The following is a 21,089-nucleotide window of genomic DNA, read 5'->3' on the forward strand; positions in this document are numbered from 1 at the left end:
TGAGCTCGTAAACGTCGGGAAAAAACACTCTCTCCAGCGAGTTACGGTCAGGCTGCCCCTGTAGTGGGAAAGGATGAGATGAAGAGAAAGAAGGAAGGGCAGATGGAGAGGGATAGAGGGAATTGGAGATGGAGGAAATAAAGGGGATAGACGAACACAAGGGAGAATAAGGGCATCGCTCGAAAGAGAAAATTATGTGAGAAGTGTAAAATGGATGGTGAAAAAGACGTGAAATTGGAAAAAAAGGAAGTTGTAAACATATTACTGACTGGCCCACTGGGGCGAGATTTGTGTATAAATATGAGGAAATGAAGGACGAGAGAGAGAGAGGAGAGAGAAGAGAGAGAGAGAGAGAGAGAGAGAGAGAGAGAGTAGGCCTATTGTGTAAGAGTTGGAAAAGAGGCATTACAGATTCGAAATTGTTCGTCTTTCGTTATTGAACCCATTGGCTGGTATTCATTAGGGATCTTTATTAATTCTGACTTATTGTACATCTTTTGTTATGTAATTGACTCAAATTATCCAATGTTTTTTGCCGTCCTTGTTACGCAAAAGTGACAGTGACGTTTACGTCTGGATTAAAACTATTTTGTTAGTTATGTTATTGCCGTATTAGGTGGTAACGTGTGGCCTGACATGCGCACAACGCACGAGGGAATTTGCCGAGATAACTGCATCTTCTTGAATAACATTTAACTCTAGAGTATCGTAAGGCAAACGACAAATATTCTGTGTTGTTCTTGCATGCCCGACCGACGAACTCTATAGCATCGATACTCAGCCTCCAGCAGTTTATGTGCCTAGTCAGGTAATTCCTCGCCCATGCCGACAGCATTGCCTCCCAGCTCGCACGTCATTTGTCAATCCATCTCTGTCATTTACATTTCCCTACACGCTTACGCACGCACGCCTGCTAATGCGCGCACGTTATGCGGTTATAATTGAATCGCGGGAGGCTTCTTATTCTGTAATTGGGCGTTCCGTTGCCGCCCTGTGATTGATTCCTTTTGAACGGATTAACTATTCATCGACACGCCATCATTTGCTCTTCGGATCTTGACTGCAAAGGCGTTATGTATCTATTTGTCATCATTTTGGATAAATATTGGAATTCCTTTTTACCTTTCTTTTTCATGTTTTCTGGTGGCCTAAGTGAGTGTACTGTGTCGTGGGTTCGAGAGACTTCAGTACCTTGACGTTTTTTTAGTTAATATATTCCCTTTCGTGAATATTCCCGAACTAGTACGACTTCAATATTAAACGACATTAATAGCTTAATGAATGTATATAGATCATGGTGCGATAAACAATTTTCATATATATATATACATACACACACACACACACACATATATAATATATATATATATATATAGATATATATATATATATATATATATATATATAATATATATATTATTATATATATACATATATAATGGGTGAACATATGTATTCTTATTGGTACAGTAGAGGCACTGAATAGATTGGGGATGGACGTAGCACATTTTTCTGAAATCTTCACTCTCAGAGGAAAATGCTGCTGAGCTAAGGTCTCGCAGAGATGACGGCATTTATTTTAGCGTGAAAGGAGAAAAATCATTTCGAGAATCTGAGAGTAGTTAAAGTTGGGAGAATTGCAGCTCTGATTGCGGATCTTCCAAAGAATCTTGGAATCCCGAGACACTGTGATTTCAACAGTTTAAAGATGAAGACAAAAAAAAAAAGTGTCTGAACGATTTGTACCTGAGTCACCAAGTTAATAGTAGTGTCCGAGCAAGTGCAGGCCACATTTAAGACTTGTCTCGTTTATTATTATTATTATTATTATTATTATTATTATTACTTATTACAAAATGCTCATAGGAGCACGAGTCTTAAAATGGAGAAACAAATCCACATTTATGTATAGATACAAATATATTTCAAAATAAATATATTTTTCTCAATATTTATTTGTACCCGCACACAACTCTACGGATGTAACCACCGTGTTTCACTACTTTCTCATGTAGACGGAATGAAGACCAGTGAATACGCTACTAATATATTTTTCTTTACCAAAATATGAACATTAGCCAATTGTTTTCCAGAATTAACGTGGAAGAGTACAGAATTATAAGGCGGATTGAGGAGACTCAATATAAAATTAACTCTAATCATGCAACCATCCTATTTAACAGGACATTATTATTATTATTATTATTATTATTATTATTATTATTATTATTATTATTATTATTATTATTATTATTCATCCCCTTTTACGTATAGCATATTAAATAAACAAGCGTTTTCTAATATTTTCACTACAGTTTCATATCCTGATTTCTTTTAGAGTTGAACTATTATATTTTGTGGATGAACGATAAAAGGATGACAGAAAGTGACCTCATTAACCTACGTATTATATACGTTTGTATTAAATCTCGTATATTTGTGACCATTAAGGAATCTGATAATGATACCTGAAGATTACACTGAAGAGTTGTCACGAATGCCGTCTCTACGATCTTAATTACAAATTCACCAATGTTGCGGTCGATAATGATGGACGGGCTTTTAACAGTCTTTCTTAGTGGAAAGCTGATTATTATATAATATACATAAATGTGTGTGTGTCTGTGATAATTGCTTAGCATTCTTGCGGGGCTTTTAATTCCTAAAACAAAATCATTGCTAGGCCATTCATACTATAACTGCTGAAACACGCACACGTGTGTTGTATAATATTATAATATTTATATTATATATGTATATATGTTAATATATATATATAATAATATATATTATTATATATTATATAATTAATATATAATAATTATATTAAATATATATATATAGATGTCAAAAGCTTAAGGTTTTTTCTGTAAAATGGCTCGTAGTCTCCCTCTTGTTAACGTGGTCTTCGAAAAATCACGAATACAAGTTACCAACAGTATTACTGATGTCATCGTTATGCTATACAGTATCTGTCGTCATGATTATGGTAATAGTAAAGGAACCGCGTTTTTCCTTTACTTATATTAATAGTCTTGTGCCTTATTTCAATCAGCGAAATATGAATCAGACGCCGTAGGTTAGGGCACTTAAATATCAAAGAAATCTCTTGATCTCTCCCTGCATGCAAATGCTATTTCTTCCCGTCCTTATTTTCATAGTCTAGGAGATAGACTAACGACGGGTTAAATATCTGTTTTAGAGGAACCCCTTATTATATGTTCTTACTTCTTTTTTAATTTTGTCCTTCATATGATGGTTGGGAGGTTAAGTAATCAATATTTGTCGGTCATGGGGCCCATTTTAACGGTAGTCTGCTAATGACTGTGACCTCATAATGGTTAAAATATTGGGTCATAACTTTTTAATTACCATTGATTATCCTGTCTATAGGTTTGTATGAAATTATCACTAGTCTCTTAGATAAGCATTGTTTTGTTTCGTTCAAAATCCCCTGATTCGAGTCTAAGACATTTGGCCGTCGTGTGTTGGTAGTACTATTATATATATATATATATATATATATATATATATATATATATATATATATGTGTGTGTGTGTGTGTGTGTGTGTGTGTATATATATATATATATACATATATATATATATATATATATATATATATATTTATAAGATGTTGCATACATATGTATATATATATATATATATATATATATATATATATAGTATATATACATACATAGCGAGCAAGCATACTATGGTCGTCCTTCCTGTAGTGGTTTGGGGGGTAGGAACGGATTTGGAATTTGTGTGGGGGTTGCGGGTAGGGGGTGTTTGGTGGAGAAGGGGAGTTGGTGTTTGCAGTATTTGTGGTGGTGTGAAACCGGATTAAGAAGAACAGCCGCCAACACGGGAGATTAATTGCCCAGTAAATTGTGGTTAGTACGACAACTCCCGCCGGAGATCCCTGACAGCGTCGAGGGGGTCCTCCAGGGATGATGGGGGGATGGGGAGGTGGAAGGTGTTTCGGGCAGAAGAAATTCCTCAGACTGGTACTCCGTCATTCTTCACTCCTTTGCAATTTTAAAGGGTATGTGAGTGTGAGCGTTTTATTCCTGATTTAGAATGTTTTGTTTGGTTTCGAATGAGTTTTTACATGGGAGAATAAACTGTTTCTTGTTTTTTATACCAGAGTTATGTAGGACGTCAAGCTTGGTTTTTGTTTTGTCATAGTTAATGTACTAACTTCATACAATTAAAGAACTGCCGTTAATTTTGTTCGTTGTTGATAATGTTAAATGTATGTATATATATGTATGTGTATGTATTCGTACGTTTCCTTCAAGTTGACTCAAACCACAAAGTGAAGTAAGTAACAGGATGAATCCAAAATGTTAAACATGAATAATTTTTGCTTCTAACAAAACTTATTCAGGCATAAACGATGGCCTGAAAATAGATGTTTGATTGACTGTTTATACAGGAGGGATAGAAGAACTTACATGGTTGAATAACTTCGAAAATGTGTCCCCTGACTTGTAAACTCTTAATCCGTCCGTCAGCGGGTGTTACTGCAGTGGAATTCCGTTTTGTTCTTGTCCTTTGTGTATTTCAGGGCGAGATCTTCTGTTGAAAAATTTACGGCTGTTGTCTGATTCTTGATTGAAATTCCCTCGCTACTCAACATTTATTGTTCTGTAACAGAGTGTTGTCTCTTATTCATTCAACTTTGCTCTCCGTTGGAAGCCGTAACAAATATAATATTTGTGGCTTCCAGTGAAGATCTGTTGAACTTTTAAATGATTCCGAGTCTTTTTCATTATTCAGTACTCCTGGGAACTAGTGTCGGTACATATCGAAAGTGGACTGTTAACTTTGAAGATATTTAGTGAAAGCTTTCATAATTTTATTGGAAAGAAAGTGGGTCATGTATGTATAAAGAGAGAGAGAGAGAGAGAGAGAGAGAGAGAGAGAGAGAGAGAGAGAGAGAGAGAGAGAGAGAAAAGAAGGTTGTATATTAGTTCAATATAAAATGTGTCATTAATCGATTAAGCTGTGTCATGTCGGTTAAAATTTTCTACAGCAGAATTCATAAATTAATCTGACAATCTTTTTGTATAAAGAATGAAAGAACTACTTTAGATTTCATAAGTTGGTCTCAACGTATCGTTCTATGCCACTTTTAATGTTAACATAACGTTTTCGTCTTCCCCGACAGCAGTGGAATCCCTGGAGAACCCTCTCTGACAAATAACACCCTTCTCTGATTTTCTTTTGTTTACAATGACTAGACAAAACTTATAGTACGTATGTAGACGTCAGTGCTCACTTGTAGAGTTATTTTGGAGGATTACCACGTAATTGTCTCAGGATTATTAGATAAGAAGCAATTAAACTATCGCAACTAAGTTGATATAATTACTGAAGTACCAGTTTTAATGTAAAAAGAATTGCAATAAGTTTAAGCATTTGTGTGGATGTATACATGCAGACACACACACATATACATATACACACACACACACACATTATATATATATATATATTATATATGTATGTAAGTATGTATGTATTATGTAGTGTGTGTATGTTTCTGCTTGTATGTTTGGTTCCGCGTAATTTAGATTTAGGAACTGATTGCACAGCGCAAAGTAACAAAAAATTTCAGTCAACAGAAAAATCAAAGATCGGGAAAAATGTAAAGAGCAACAGGCCTTTTTTGCAAGGTACTGTCCAGTGACAGCTAATCCTCCCTTCACTCGAAGGCAAAATAAAAGATTATAAAAGTTCATTTTGTTCGTGTTGTCGCTTTCCGGGAAACGTTGTGGTAACATCCTGGCAAGAACCAGGTCAAGTTAAAGCTCTGGACGCTTCTTTTTTTTTTAGAAGTCTAATTTTTCTGCTGGCTTTTGGGCCTCTTTGTGGACCACTGCCGCTTGTATTCTACAGCTGAGTTTGGTTGCAAGTTTTAGTAACTATTTTTTTATGTTAGTCGGTTTAACCCATCAATCGTTTTTGAGAATGTTTGGTCACTGAAGTCAATATTAACCTTGTTTAATCCTTTACATAGATACCAGTTTTTTTTTTTTTTTTTTTGTATTTTATCAATATATACAAGAATGACTGCGTAACATAGAGCTTTGTTAAAAGGAACGACTGATACCCATATTACATCTGAATCGTAATATATATATATATATATATATATATATATATATATATATATATATTATGTGTATATGTGTTTATTACCTATTTATGTATGTGTATATGTGCGTGACAGTACTTTTCTTAAGGTTGCTTAAGTTTGTTTTGATCACACCCAGCGCACCTATCGACATCGTGAAGCCACGTACGTATAAGCGAAACTCCCATTTGAGATTTCTCCATTCAAGTTGTTTCGTTTTCACTCGTTCTCCAGAACTCGTGCCGTTTATTACGACCCCCATTTCCGCCGAACATTGCCAAGCAGTCATTTATTGACACGCAATGGCGTGGAACATCAGACAATGGATCTACGGTCTATAATAATTGCCGGGTTGTTGGGAAGCGGGCGAGGGTGAATTCATTATGGCTAAGTTTGCTATTAAAGGTTTTCCTATTATGACCAGAATTCAAACGAGGCTCTTGTGCGAGATGCAGAACCGTCGCCTCCGCCCGGAGGTAGAGAGGGAGTGAGGGAGGGAGAGAGGGAAGGTTTCGCGAAGAGGGTTTTGTTGGAGGCAATCCAGAAAGAAGCCCCTTTTCCTTCTCTCCGCCGGTAGACACGTGGTTCCGGGCGGAGGGAGTTGGCGGCGGCGACTGTGAAGGAGTAGGAAGGAAGATAGGAGGAGGAGGAGAAAGGAAAAGGAAATGAGGAGGAAGAGGGCGGGGGGAGGGAGGAAGATGCTTATTTCGGAGGGGGAAAAAGAAAGAAGGTACAAGGATTATTATTATAATATGGTGGTGTTTTCTCTCTTTCTCTCTCTCTCACTGTTCCGACCGACCGACCGACGGAGGGCCCCACCGCCGAGTCTTCTGGCGGCGGCGGTGGTGGGATCCAGGTCACTGAGAACAATTTTCCAAAGAATGTGTTGCTCGCTTGGGGAGATCCCGGCAAGGATTAACAATTACTCTTCGTTTATTGGTCGGTGGCTCTTGACTCCCCCGAAATCCTTTGCCATGGAAATGGACCCCGGGAACACACGCACACACACTCGCACGCGCTTTTGGAAGAGGAGAAGGGCAAAGACTTGGAGAAAGGAGGGAAAGATTGTGGGGGGTCGGCGTTCTAAATTTAGGAAACTTCCGAAATACCAAGAAGTTTTGGGTGAAATATTTTCTTATGTGTTTACAAGCCTAAGCATATTCTTTTTTCGTGGGTTCGTATATTTTCCTTACATTATAATCCTTAATTGTGCAAGTATGTATTGGTTAGTGTGTGTTAACTTGCCCTCAATATGTATTAAGTAATGTCACCCATATTATTTGCACCATCATAAAAAATTGTCATAAAAACTTCCGTCTAACATGAAAGCTTTTATCATTTAAAAAAAAATATATGTTATTTCAAGATTTTCATTTACATAACACACTTACTCACAGAGAAACGCAATAGAAATTCTGAATGCGAAGGAGCGATAATAACCCGTTTCCAGAGGAGTATTTGAGTGATCTCCCCAATTAAGTATTTATGTTATGCATATTTTTTTTTCTCGTATCATTATTTCGTTATAACGCGTCGGGTGTAGTGAGGCCGTGGAATTTATCGAAATCGAACCTTGTGTATAAGAACTACTCTCCAGTTACGTTTAGCCTTTATGCACATAATTGCGAAATTTATTTATTCATGGAACGGAGACGTTATCTGCATTCCAAGCGTAGCCTCGAAGCTGCTTCAGAGAGAGAGAGAGAGAGAGAGAGAGAGAGAGAGAGAGAGAGAGAGAGAGAGAGAGAGAGAGAGAGAGGTGGGGGAAGGATTCTCTCGCCGACTGGAATGCCGACCATTAAGATAAAAGCGCCTACTGACCTTAGGAAATGTGAAATCTTATATATTATGAAAATATTTCAATATGCAGAATCGTCATCTTACAGATTACCTGTCGGCGCACGGAATCAAAAGGTTAATCTTTCAAGGAAACGGGCAAGTCCCCCCCCCCCCCCCCCCCCCCCCCCCCCACCCCCCCCCCCCCCCCCCCCCCCCTCCCCCCCCCCCCGCCTTTATTTTTTGCACAAATCTTAGAAGAAAAGCAGGTTATGATATATTCTCCATTCTATATATATATATATATATATATATATATATATATATGTATGTATGTATATGATTGTATAAACATATTCATACAAATAGACGAATAGAAAGGAGAGATAAATTTGTTTATATTTTTGACCTGAGTAGTTTTCGTTTTGTTGTTACGATAATCAGTAGGTAATTGTTCTTAACAGATACAGTGACTATGGTAGGCCTGTAACTATAAAAAAAAAAAATCTTACTATATTTCTGTGACAGTTGATTCACAGGTAACTTAGTGCAAGTGATTATTTGTTTTTACTCTAATGACGCATTTAATGGAATCGTCTTCATTAAGGATATAGGAAGTCTTGTCAATTGGATAGTTCAGAAATGAAACTTTAATGTGGTCTTGATTATTTGCTCTATTATTAAGGGGACTATATCATAATGTACGCCTTAGGAATGAATAGGCAACTTGATATTAAGGTGCTCCAATACTTTTATGTTCGTATGTACTTTGAGTTTCAGTTAAGTTTGTAATCTCTCTCTCTCTCTCTCTCTCTCTCTCTCTCTCTCTCTCTCTCTCTCTCTATATATATATATATTAACTATATATATGTACTGTATATGCTATGGTATATACTATAATATATATATATGGTAAAAGAAAATCAGTAACAGAAATTACAACTACAAAAGAAAGGGAAATTTCCGACCGCCCCGTATTACCTTCGGAAATGCTCTCTCTCTCTCTCTCTCTCTCTCTCTCTCTCCTCTCCTCTCTCTCTCTCTCTCTCTCTCTATTACGCCGAGGAACTCTACCATTATTTTTTATCTTTATTAGTTGCTTTTTCATGTACGCTAAACCCACGTAATCTTGCTCTGTCTTTTGTCAGAAACTCAAAATACTGTTTCCTAACCACAGTCTACCTCACTCATTCCTTCCCCTCTGTTCTCTTTTCCAGTGTATGTAACAAAAGTTTTTTTTTAATTTTCCGCCTTGTCTTCTTATTTTCTTCTTACCCTTTCCCCCCTCCCTCCATCTCTCCATTCATCCTGCCTCCCCCTCCCCTTTGTTCGTGAAGGCTTATCATTTTTTTCTCTCTCCTGTTACTTTTTGCTGACCACCACTGGAACCAGTCTACTTCCTTCCTCATTCCCTCATTCTCCCACCCCTCCTCCTCTCCTGGTTTTACTTCACTCCCTCCCTCCCTCCCTCCTCCCTTCGTTCCAGACTTCCTCCTCCTCCTCCCGTGTGCTCCAATAGGATTAAGCAAATTGGCATATGTGATGCCTCGATTATCCTTGTAAAAAGGGAGAAAGACTTTGTAGCAATTCTCTCGCGATTGGAGGAAAATCCAGCAGGTTATGTTCCCACATCTCCCTTCCTCCTCCTCCTCCTCCTCCTCCTCCTCCTCCTCCTCCTCCTCCTCCTCCTCTTCATTTCCCGCTACCCATCTCCTTCCTTATAAACGGAAGCTTTTTTTTCCCTTGTTGGATGAGTTCGTTTTCGTACCTTTTCTCTGGAAAGGTTCGTGTTAATTCACTTTCGCGGAAAACATGGCGTTCTTATACGTTGTTTTTTGCCTTTATCATCCAATTTTATACACACACATACACTATATATAATATAAATATAGATATATATATATATATATATATATATATATGTATATATATATTATATATATATAATATATATATATTCATATTTATTTGTATGCGTGTATTGCAGCGTAAATACTATCTCATTGCATTTGTGTTATTCTAAACAGACACTTGAAAAGACACATACAGACATGATTTCTTATTCACTCTGTTTATTAGAATTCCTTCTTAATATCTCACCGAAGTTATTTCAGTAACGGAAGGTTCTCAAAGAACACTTTCTTTATCCGGTTTCGCTTTGTCTTCTGGTTATTGTAATGCTAATAAAAGCGAATGTAGATCTCGGTCCTGTGGAAAGCTCTCTCTCTCTCTCTCTCTCTCTCTCTCTCTCTCTCTCTCTCTCTCTCTCTCTCTCTCTCTCTCATAAGACCTCGAGAGAATAGTGACACCCCATACAATAGACTCCACGAGAAAACAGCGAAGACAACAACAGTCACAATAGAATTTGTATTACCTCCTCCCTTAAATATTGCTCTCTCTCTCTCTCTCTCTCTCTCTCTCTCTCTCTCTCTCTCTCTCTCTCTCTGGTCCTGTGCATCTCTTGAGCTTTAGGAATTATGGTACGAAAGTTCTGCTGCCAGACTGATGGGTATGAAGTCTGTTTTTTTTTTTTTTTTTTACATTTCTTTTAATTACTGTAGAACTACTGGATGTGCTCTCAATCTATATTTAGTGTTACATACTACGTGTTCTATGTACTCTTTCCGTTGTACGTTATTTTCGTCTTACGTGGATCCTAGATTTTATATGCTTATTATGTTTAAGACGTCAAAAGTGGCAAGCTCAACTTTATAAATGTTTCAATGTGAATTCTGGACAGGTGCTAATGATTTCAGTATGAAAAATAATTACTCGAGTATGTTATTGTTTTCAGAATAAGATGGCCATGAGCATTTATTCTGCTTTAACAGCAACATTTACAATATTTCTGGCGAACTTTTGGTTGATAACACTGAAAACGAAAACCGGTTTCTTAACAATTTTGTGCTTACTTATTATTGAGTATTTTAGAAGTAATTCACGAAATGTGCAAATTTGATTAAAATTGGATTAACCAAGATTTGAGAAATATTATACCTAATTGTATAATTGCAACTGCTGTAATAACATATGGAGTAAAGAGAAAATAATCCTTGTTTCAACTATATTATTTTTATTATTAACTATCGAGGTCTGCGTATGTGGAAAGAAAACTTATTACACTGAGCGACGGTCATCTTAGTCATAATGCCGAAAAGTAATTTCTCTCTCTCTCTCTCTCTCTCTCTCTCTCTCTCTCTCTCTCTCAACTTAAAGCATGTAAATATGCAAATCGAAAGGTTCCGGAATTCCTTTCCATATGCTTCGATCGCCTTTCCAGATGTTTAAAGGGGATTCCAAATATAACCTAAAGATATAAAAGGGAATTTTTATATTTTTTGTCGACGATGATAAAAAAAAATGAGTTTATTGCGAGGATATCTCTATGTGTATGTGGAATGAACCTTCAAAAGCAGCGTCTGCACTGACTTCTTTATTTTTTTCTTCCTTTTTTTCTTCTTCTTTTTCTTCTTCTCCCAAGTTTTTTTTTTATTTTTTTTTTATCTCGGTCTGGAAAGAGTAGTTTGATTTTCTCTTTCATGGACGGCGCAGAAAGGCTGACTTGGAGTGGGTTCACATGTAAGTATTATGGAGAGATGAAGCAGCCCAAGGGGGCGGGGGATGGAGGGGGGGTAAGGAGGGAGGGCTGATGTGAGAGAAAGGAAGAGGAGGGGAATCTTGCAAGGGCTTTTACTGTTCGGGTTGAGGGGTTTGGGGATAGGAAATGAGACTTGTAAGGTTTTCAGGGAGGGAGATCCTAGAAACATTCAAAGCAGTGGACCGCTATTAAGACGTTCTGGTTTAATTGGTTTTGTTAAAGCGTTTTATTTCTTGTGGTGTTTGGAAATAATTGGGTGGATGAATTTTGTCGATTTGTAACATGGCAGTTCAAGTTACTTTAAGTATATATGTGTGTGTGTGTCTTTTTATGTATGTGGTGTACCTATGCTCAGATCTTACTTTGAAACTCTCTAGAGTTTGCAGGATATTGAAGCTCTGACAATTCACACCTAATAACATTTTACTGACGAAGAATATAATTCAAGAGAAGAATTTTTTGCAAAATCACTAGTCTGAATATATTATTGATTATTTGTTGGTGAGCATAGTTTTTGTGTATGAGATTTCGTTATTTATCTTTGTACTGTTCTTTAACCTTGTGAAACTTTTGTAAATATCACACCGAACTGGTATTCATTTTATGAATGGAAATTATTATCCCATTAATATTCTGCTTTTGAGCGTCCTCCTCCTTCTCCTCCTCCTCCTCCTCGTCTTCATCATCATCATCTTCTTCTTCTTCTTCCTCTTCTGAACCCCAGACAGAAAGAAGGAAATTTCGACATGAATCGACACGAATAACTTTATGCTTGCGTTTGTATCGAAAGCACGGTGGAATGCATAGTGCGCTGTCGCCTGTATTTTCACTTTATGGAAATATTCCCCCACGAAAGTTTGCACCTTGCTGCTATAAAGGCCGACGTGACTTAATAGTTTGGGAATATTTCCGCCTGGAGAGATAGGCTGTAGGCCATGGGTGTGATAAAGGTAAAAGAAAAAATGAAAATTTTATTGGGGTACACTCGGGTGGAGATGGAATATATATATATACGTATATATATATATATATATCATTATATATATATATATATATGGATAGATATATACATATACATATATATATATATATTATATATATATATATTTATATATCTATCTATATATATATATATATTATATATATATATATATATAGTATATCTATATATATAGATAGATAGAAATATATATATATATATATATATATTATATATATAATATATAGAGAGAGAGAGAGAGAAGAGAGAGAGAGAGAGAGAGAGAGAGAGAGAGAGAGAAATGTTTATACATATTATATGTGTATATATACAAAAGAGTATTATATACTAAGTAGAATGATTGGCATATGTAAAAATAAGTCTTCTGAGTTGTTAATGTGATGCTTGTAAAGTAGTATTGTAATAAACACAGAAATAGAATAAAGTTATCAAATAGTAGATTGCCTCTCGCCATGCGATACCGAAAGAAATCCTTAAAAAAAAGAAAAAAAAAAGTTTTGACTCTTTTACTCCTTGAAGTTTCTCATCCATATTAGCCTGTCTCCTCTTACTCCTACTCACTTAAGAAGAAATAGAAATACAAAATAATAAGAGTACATGGAAGGGGTTGAGGAATTTCATGCTCGCCGCCGGAAGAGGGGAGACAACTTGTCCTCGAGGGGAGTGCCGAGGGGAGAAAGAATATTGGCTACCGGTTCCCTCACCTCACTTCTTAAATGGACTGTTACTTGGTTACCTCCCATACGCACGTATTGAAGGTGAAGTGTGTGTGTGTGTGTGTGTGTGTGTATATGAGTGTGTGTGCACATATTTGTATTGTATAGAATTCGTGCGTGCGTTTGTTTTTCTTAGGGGTACTGTCAGTTTCTGTAAAGTATAAATGAAGTTGTAAATTGAGAACCTTTAACCTTCTTCCAAAAAAGTCTTCAGTTGTAGTCTAGGTTTTCAAACTTGCATTACATTTATTGACAAATCTGTTTAATCTGTTGTAGTTATATTATATATATATATATATATATATATATATATATATATATATATATATATATATATATATCTATGTATATATACGCATACGAATATATATATATATATATATATATATATATATACACTATATACATATATATATCATACATACATACATCATAACATACATACAGAAATCTTTATCTTTCTAATACATAGGCAGCAAAGATGATAAACTATGGCGTATAATGTCGAAAGCTTGTTTAATAACAGAAAGTTTGATAACGTGTTTTTAAGTTTCCCAAGAGAAAAGATGTTTTATATTTTTCTGTTTTCTAAGTCTTGAAGCATGGACTTGCCAAAAAAGCCACTTTAAAATTATTTGGAATTCTTTAAAAAGGATCAGGTCATAGGAGTTGAGAAGGCGTTTGTATCTTAAAATCAGTGGCCTTGATAATTTTCGAACAGCAAAAGGAGCTTAAATAATTTTTTTATTTCAGCCTTGAGTGGGAAGGACGTAGTGTTATTAATGATTTTTTACACATAATATTTTACCGCCGGAAACCTTACATTGATATTTTGATAAGTTCGATGATTTTAAGGAAAGGGAAGCTAAAGTATATTATACCGTAGCTTTTCGTTGGCTCCTCGCTCTCACCTTTATTTATTAAATTAAAAAAATGTGTAAAAATAAGTACGCCGATAAATGTTGAAATGTAATTGATATAATTCTGGCTAAAATAAAAAAAGAAAAACTCCCTGAATATGATTAGAAAGTGACCTCTCTCTCTCTCTCTCTCTCTCTCTCTCTCTCTCTCTCTCTCTCTCTCTCTCTCTCTCTCTCATGATGTATTTTAATGTATATTCTTAGAAAATTAAAGATTTAATTCATTTTTTCATTCAGAATGAAAGCATCGAGTTCTTTGGAACCGATCATGGAAATGCCTTTAGCTTTTAATACTTAGAAAAAATGGAATTTTATGTTTGTGTCGACTGTTCAGGATAATTCTGTTTATGATTATGTAAAGTAAGCATAGGTTGATTTATTGCCTTTTATTTCGTATAATTATTTTATAATACCTAGAAATTCCATAATGCTTCATATAATATCTTCAAATGTTTGTTTGGTACTGTGTAGTACTCGCTGGAAGTTTCATAATTTTCATAATATTGCAAATCATTCAGAAGTTTCAGTATGCATGCGTTCAATGCTAAGAATATATTTTACTCCATTACCTATTAACACTTTGAAAAATATAACATTAATTTTATGCACCGTCATGTCTTGTGGCTGGTACTATTATAGCGTTTAGTCGTGTCTATCTCTCGTCCGTTATCTTCTTTTAATGTTTGCCTATACACGTCTTACAACTTAAACCCTTACTCCACTTAAAAAAGTTTTTGGACCACATTATACCAATTAGACTTCTCATATACATAGATGCCAGCGACTGTATTACCAGGAATATATTGAAATGTTATTTGAAATACGAAAGTATTATTTACAAATTTGCACTGAATTTCTTCTCATTTTACCTTTATAATGTCAGCTTGTAGCAGGCTAAAAACAATTACAGCGCAGGGAGAGCACTGAGGACCTTTTACTCTCTCAGCATACTTCTTTTTATTTACGTAACAAGTCGGCCTCTTCTGTGCTCTGGTCCTCGTGATTTGAAAAGCTTCTTATTTTATAGCACTGGGATCACCGGCTTTTAGAAAAAGTCCCCGAACAACGGAGGCAAAAATACCCCGTGTGCTCTCTCTCTCTCTCTCTCTCTCTCTCTCTCTCTCTCTCTCTCTCTCTCTCTCTCTCTGTAATGTTAGAATTACAGGAGGATTTGTGTAAGCAGATCCTCCAATGCGTCTTGTCGCACTCTTCCAAGGATTTTACTGCCTCCTCAAGATTTGGTTGTGTTTTATAGCGGTGGCCGTGCTTTCTCTCTCTCTCTCTCTCTCTCTCTCTCTCATACACGGTCACAGTCTCTTATACTTGCATGCTTGCACATACATGCATACATATACATGCACACATGCGCGTACGGCTGTTGTAAAATAATCTCAACACCTGATTATATGAAGGTAGTCTATTCAGAATTTTTCAAATAAAACACAAATTTCTTTCCCTTTTTGTCATCAACCATTCATCAGCAACGCCCAGGTATCCTGCTACGTCTCATTAATATAACGAAATTGTGGCTTGACCCCATCCTCCCCCCTCCCCTTCCCTCTCTTCATCCCCCAGTTCCCCCCCTACCACCATTTTCCCATTAATCGTCTTATTTCTCTGGTACGTCGTGCTAGCTTCCTTTGCATATGGCTCGTATCGTTTTGTGACGAGAACGTAGAACATCACTCGAGTAGGGTGGGCGGGGGGTGGGATGAGGTGGGGGGGGGGGGGTTGTTAGTGGTTGAAGGGGGAGGGGTGTGAACTTACGCTCCTGTCCCTAGCACATGGCCCCTGTTTCCTTGCGTGAGAATAGGGGATTCCGACCCTATGGCATTGCCACTTTTATGTCGCCGTAACGCTTCTCTATGGCAGGCCGGGGGATTTCGAAAGGTAGAGGTAGATGTTGTTATAGCCTCTGCTGGTGGATACGAACCTCCTCTCTAGATCTTAAGGGAGAGAGAGAGAGAGAGAGAGAGAGAGAGAGAGAGAGAGAGAGAGAGAGCACACTTGGAGCTGAAGGGTACCAGCTAAGATTGAAATGACATTTTATTTGCCAGTGTCCGTAACCTGTCGGATACTGACGAATGCAAGTGAAACGGTGAATGTGGAAGGATATTTCCGAGGCGTAAAATTTACTGTGATACATTTTTACCAACACGAAATTCCGCGACGCTTCTACTCAGTCAAATGGCTAAGAAAGAACACTCCCCAAGTCTTAGGGGCTCGTGTAACAAACGGATAGTCGGATAGAGACAGAGACTGAGGAGCGTGTAAACATGGAAACAAGGTTTTCGGGGGATGGAGAAGGGATAGGCACCAAGAATAGCAGCAGTAAGGTCGAGCTCACATCAGAGTGTTCACGGGAGGCTGGCTACGGGTATCGTCCTCCGATTGCAATGGAAATCATAGCCCAAGGGGTCCAACGAGAGCTGGGGGAAGGGGGATAGGAGGTGACTAGGCCTGTGGGGTGGTAAAGGGAGGGCGGGTGTTGGAGGTTTAGCTGGCGGGCAGGAATCGCGGCAGAAGTGTCGACTGGGTGAAATGGAGGAATAGGTGGAGAGGGAGGAGGTCATAAAATTGCTGAATATGTGGAGGAGACGAAGGCATCTCTCTCTCTCTCTCTCTCTCTCTCTCTCTCTCTCTCTCTCTCTCTCTCTCTCTCTCTCTCTCTCGTCCTGAACAGGTAAGAGCGAGAAGTAATATATCGTCGTGTTTTGGAAGCTGACTGGAGATAATTCTTCCAGCATTGGCTTTCAGTCTATTTGTTAAATTGTTATGTCACGGTTGGACTAGGTGCCTCTTTCATTGACTGTGGATGAATTGAGAGGCTGCTCTGTAAGAAAACATAGATGATTTTGAATTTGATTTATTTTTTGACAAAATATACAATTTTACATCCGATGGATTGTATTTCGAACGTAAGGCATTGGAAATTGAATATTAATGCAATGCAATTGTTGTGTTGTGGGAATCTTCGGGTGTGTTATGGATGTATGAAAAGACTTGAGAGAGAGAGAGAGAGAGAGAGAGAAGCTGACCTTAAAGCAAAGTGATAGGCACTATCACCAGTTCAATCAATAGCAGTCATTCGCCTAACTTGTGATTGCCGAAGGACAATCAGCGTCCAGACCAAGTGCAGGCTATTAGGAGGGAAATGATATTCTCTCTCTCTCTCTCTCTCTCCTCTCTCTCTCTCTCTCTCTCTCTAAAAGGAGGACGACGGATGGATTTCCGTCTCTCTCTCAAAGGAGGACGACTATTGTATCTCTCTTTCACACACACACACACACACACACAAAAGGGGGACGAATGGTTCTCTCTCTCTCTCTCTCTCTCTCTCTCTCTCTCTCAAAGGAGGACGACTACAAATGGATTTCATCATGAAGGGAATTTATGAAAAGATATAGAGGAAATTACCCAGGGCCTCGCGTTTCCTTCGGGAAGTTTGTCGTATATCCCGACAGTGTAAACAGAATTGAAGGAAAACTCCAATTCCCGACGAAGCAGAAGGAATGCCTCGTCCCCGGGTCCTCCTCGGAAACGGATCGTTATTGCTCAGAGATTGTTGGTTATTGCTTCTGGAATTGATCGTAATTGTCGGGAGATTGATCTTTATCGTCGGGGATTGAACTTACCTTTTTTTTCCCACTGGGGATTTCACGGAGTCATTATGGTCCTGGTATTGATCGTTATTAGAGTTGTCGATAAGATTTACCTGGAGATTAGTCACCTGTGGGGGAAGATTGGTCCGTTTTGTGGAGAGATTTTCATGACCCGATGATTGATCTTTATCGTGATCTGCTTAATTATTTTACGAAGAGACAGGATCAGGATCATTTCAGCTATTTAGCCGTTGCTTTAAGGATACTGATCGTAATTTGAAGGATTCTGCTGCCCTTTGTAGTTAGTCTGTTAGAAAAATAGAAAATTCATCTTGGTTAATTATCCATTGCCAAAGAGCAACTTTGCCTCGTAGGTCGATTTTTGTGCATTTCAGGTTTGTTTAACCACGAATTTTTGTGTGTGCGTGTGTGATTGCTTATCTATGCATACACACACACACACACACACACACACACACACACACACACACACACATATATATATATATATATATATATATTATATATGTGTGTGTGTGTGTGTGGTGTGTGTGTTTGTGTATATATTATATATATATTATATATATATATATAATATATTTATATATGTGCATATATATATATGTATATTGTATATAATATTATAATAATATTATATATATATATATATAATTATATATTAGATATATAAATTTTTTAAGTTTTTTCCTCCGTGGATCAAAATTCTTTAATTTATACATAGCATCACGTTTTATATACTTCGTGATCAAGTTATTCATATATATATATATATTATATATATATATATATATATATATATATATATATATATATATAATATATATATATATATCTGTGTGTGTGTGCGTATCTGTATATGTTTGTATACTATGTATTCGTGTGTATACAAGCGAGAGAGTCACTTTTCCTTTCCGTTTGCGTAAACTCACGTAATCCCCTCCGCCATTGTCTGGGAAGAAATGCGCTGTTAACGCACAAGTCCCAGGAGAGAGAGAGAGAGAGAAGGAAGATGGACCAGCGGCGGCATCCCATTTTCTGCTCGAGAAATGAGATGAAGGATGTAAGGAAGCCTTTGATCTTGAGGCCTGTGAGGAGTAGGAGTAGATCCTTTGCATTAAAATTTGGCATTTCAAAGGAATCCTTATATGGGAGTTCCCTTTGACTTCCCTTCTGAATGAATGTGGAGGTGGTTTTGAGGGTGGGTATGGGGAGGGGGGACGATTTAAGGGAGTGGTGAAAAGGGGGGGGGCGGTTGCCGCTGGAGAGAAATGTATGGATAAAAAAAAACTTGGGTTTTCGTTTAATTTTATGTAAGCTTAACAGGAATTTCTCTTCAGATTAAAACTTGGTATTTCCGCTTGTGGATCTATTGATGTTACCCTTTCTGGAGATTTTTTTTTCTTTTGTAGTTCGTAATTAAAGCATCTTTTTGTGCGCACGTTGACTAAATCCTTCATTGAGGCGCATAAATGCATTGCTTGTTACTCTTTTTTTTTTTTATGAAATCTTCAAGATCTCAAGGTGGTATAACAATTTTCCTGCTTATGCTTGGTAAAAATAGATCTTGCTTCGGTATAGAGTGAAACTGTGATTTATTTTTGTAGTGCAATTGGCCTTAAAAGGAATTCCATCCATGATATTTAATTTTCATTCTTTGCTGTATTGGGTCTCAGAAACCCATTTATGAATATTTTCTCTCTCTCTCTCTCTCTCTCTCTCTCTCTCTCTCTCTCTCTCTCTCTCTCATATATATATATATATATATATATATATAGATATATATATGTATATATATATCATGTGGGTGTATATATATATATATATATATATATTATTATATATAATATATATATATATATCTATATATATATATATTATATATATATATATAATGGTTGTAGGACAAAATGCCGATGGACATAACATCGACGGACATGATGTCAACGGATATAATGTCGATGGACAAAATGTCGACGACAACTTTTATTTAGTTATTTATTCTTCTTACTCTGTCATTCATTCATAATAATACTGGTTAAAATGATAGTTCCGAAATAAACAATCTTGACAGTCAATCGCATTTTGATGAATGACAAGATGGCTCAGTTGTCGAGCTACAAATTTGTTAAAAGCAATATAATCAATTAAAAAGTGTTAAGAAAAATATAATGAATACAAAATTTATCTATTAAAAACAACATAATTCTAAAAAGTATTAGAAATTATGAGCTTCTGCTCTTAAAAACTGGATCCCTTGATCTGGATTAAAGTTTGTGATCAGGTTCTTCAGTCTTTCGTTGATTCTAACATATGTTATATTCTGCCTTCCAAGACAACTACCGGTGATGGAATATGTAAACAAAATATGTAAACAAACACTGAATTATTATTATTATTATTATTTTTGTCGACATTTTGTCCTACCTGAACAAAGGTTGACATTTTGTCCGTCGATGTTTTGTCCATCGACATTATATCCGTCGACATTATGTCCACCGGCATTTTGTCTGCATACCATATGTATATAGTATATATTCATATATAATATTATATGAATTTCTGACTCGCGTGGGGATCGAACCCAGTTCTTTCAGATGAAAAGAGAGACCTGGGTTCGTTCCGAAGTAAGTCAGAAATTCATTTCTGTTCCATACCTGGTTGTGTGTTGATTACCTATATATATTACACACACACACACATATACATATCATATATATATATATATATATATATATATATATGTATATATATGTATATATGATATATATATATAATTATATATATATATATTATATATATACATACATACACATACATACCGTTTAGGCAAACGTGTGCTAAAAAAAAGTGACTTTGTCTCAAGAATGCGAGCGGTGGCGAAAATGCCCCCTTTGTTCCTTCGGTGACGTCATATATTTTAACTTTTATGCCCCATAATAATATGTATCTCCGGGCATTGGGCTGTCTCGGCTTATGACTCTCAGTTGTTAGTGGCGTCGTTAGTGTCTTGGCACTACATACTTAGTAAAGTAATTAAAGAGGTTCTCTCACTTGTTCTCCTCTCTCTTTTTACTACCAAAAAATTATCAAGACCCTTCCCCCCGCCTCTCTCTCCTCTTCTCTCCTCTTCTCTCTTCTCTCCTCTTCTCTCCTCTCTCTCTCTCTCTCCTCTCTCTCTCAAAGAACGTTGGCTTTTTATGTTTTATTTTTTTTACTCTCTCTCTCTCTCTCTCTCTCTCTCTCTCTCTCTCTCTCTCTCTAGAAGCTTCACTTTCTTCACGTTTGACCTTGTTTACATTTTATTCTT

At 36.7% G+C, this 21,089-nt stretch overlaps 1 protein-coding gene across 8 annotated transcripts in view; it reads left to right on the forward strand.

The window, feature by feature from the left end:
• LOC135208674 (calmodulin-binding transcription activator 2-like) overlaps nt 1-21,089 on the forward strand; it is a 579,281-nt gene that overhangs the window by 469,177 nt on the left and 89,015 nt on the right. The window lies entirely within an intron of this gene.

Source organism: Macrobrachium nipponense, chromosome 35 (genome assembly GCF_015104395.2).
Source record: "Macrobrachium nipponense isolate FS-2020 chromosome 35, ASM1510439v2, whole genome shotgun sequence".
In the NCBI taxonomy this organism is placed as follows: domain Eukaryota; kingdom Metazoa; phylum Arthropoda; class Malacostraca; order Decapoda; family Palaemonidae; genus Macrobrachium; species Macrobrachium nipponense.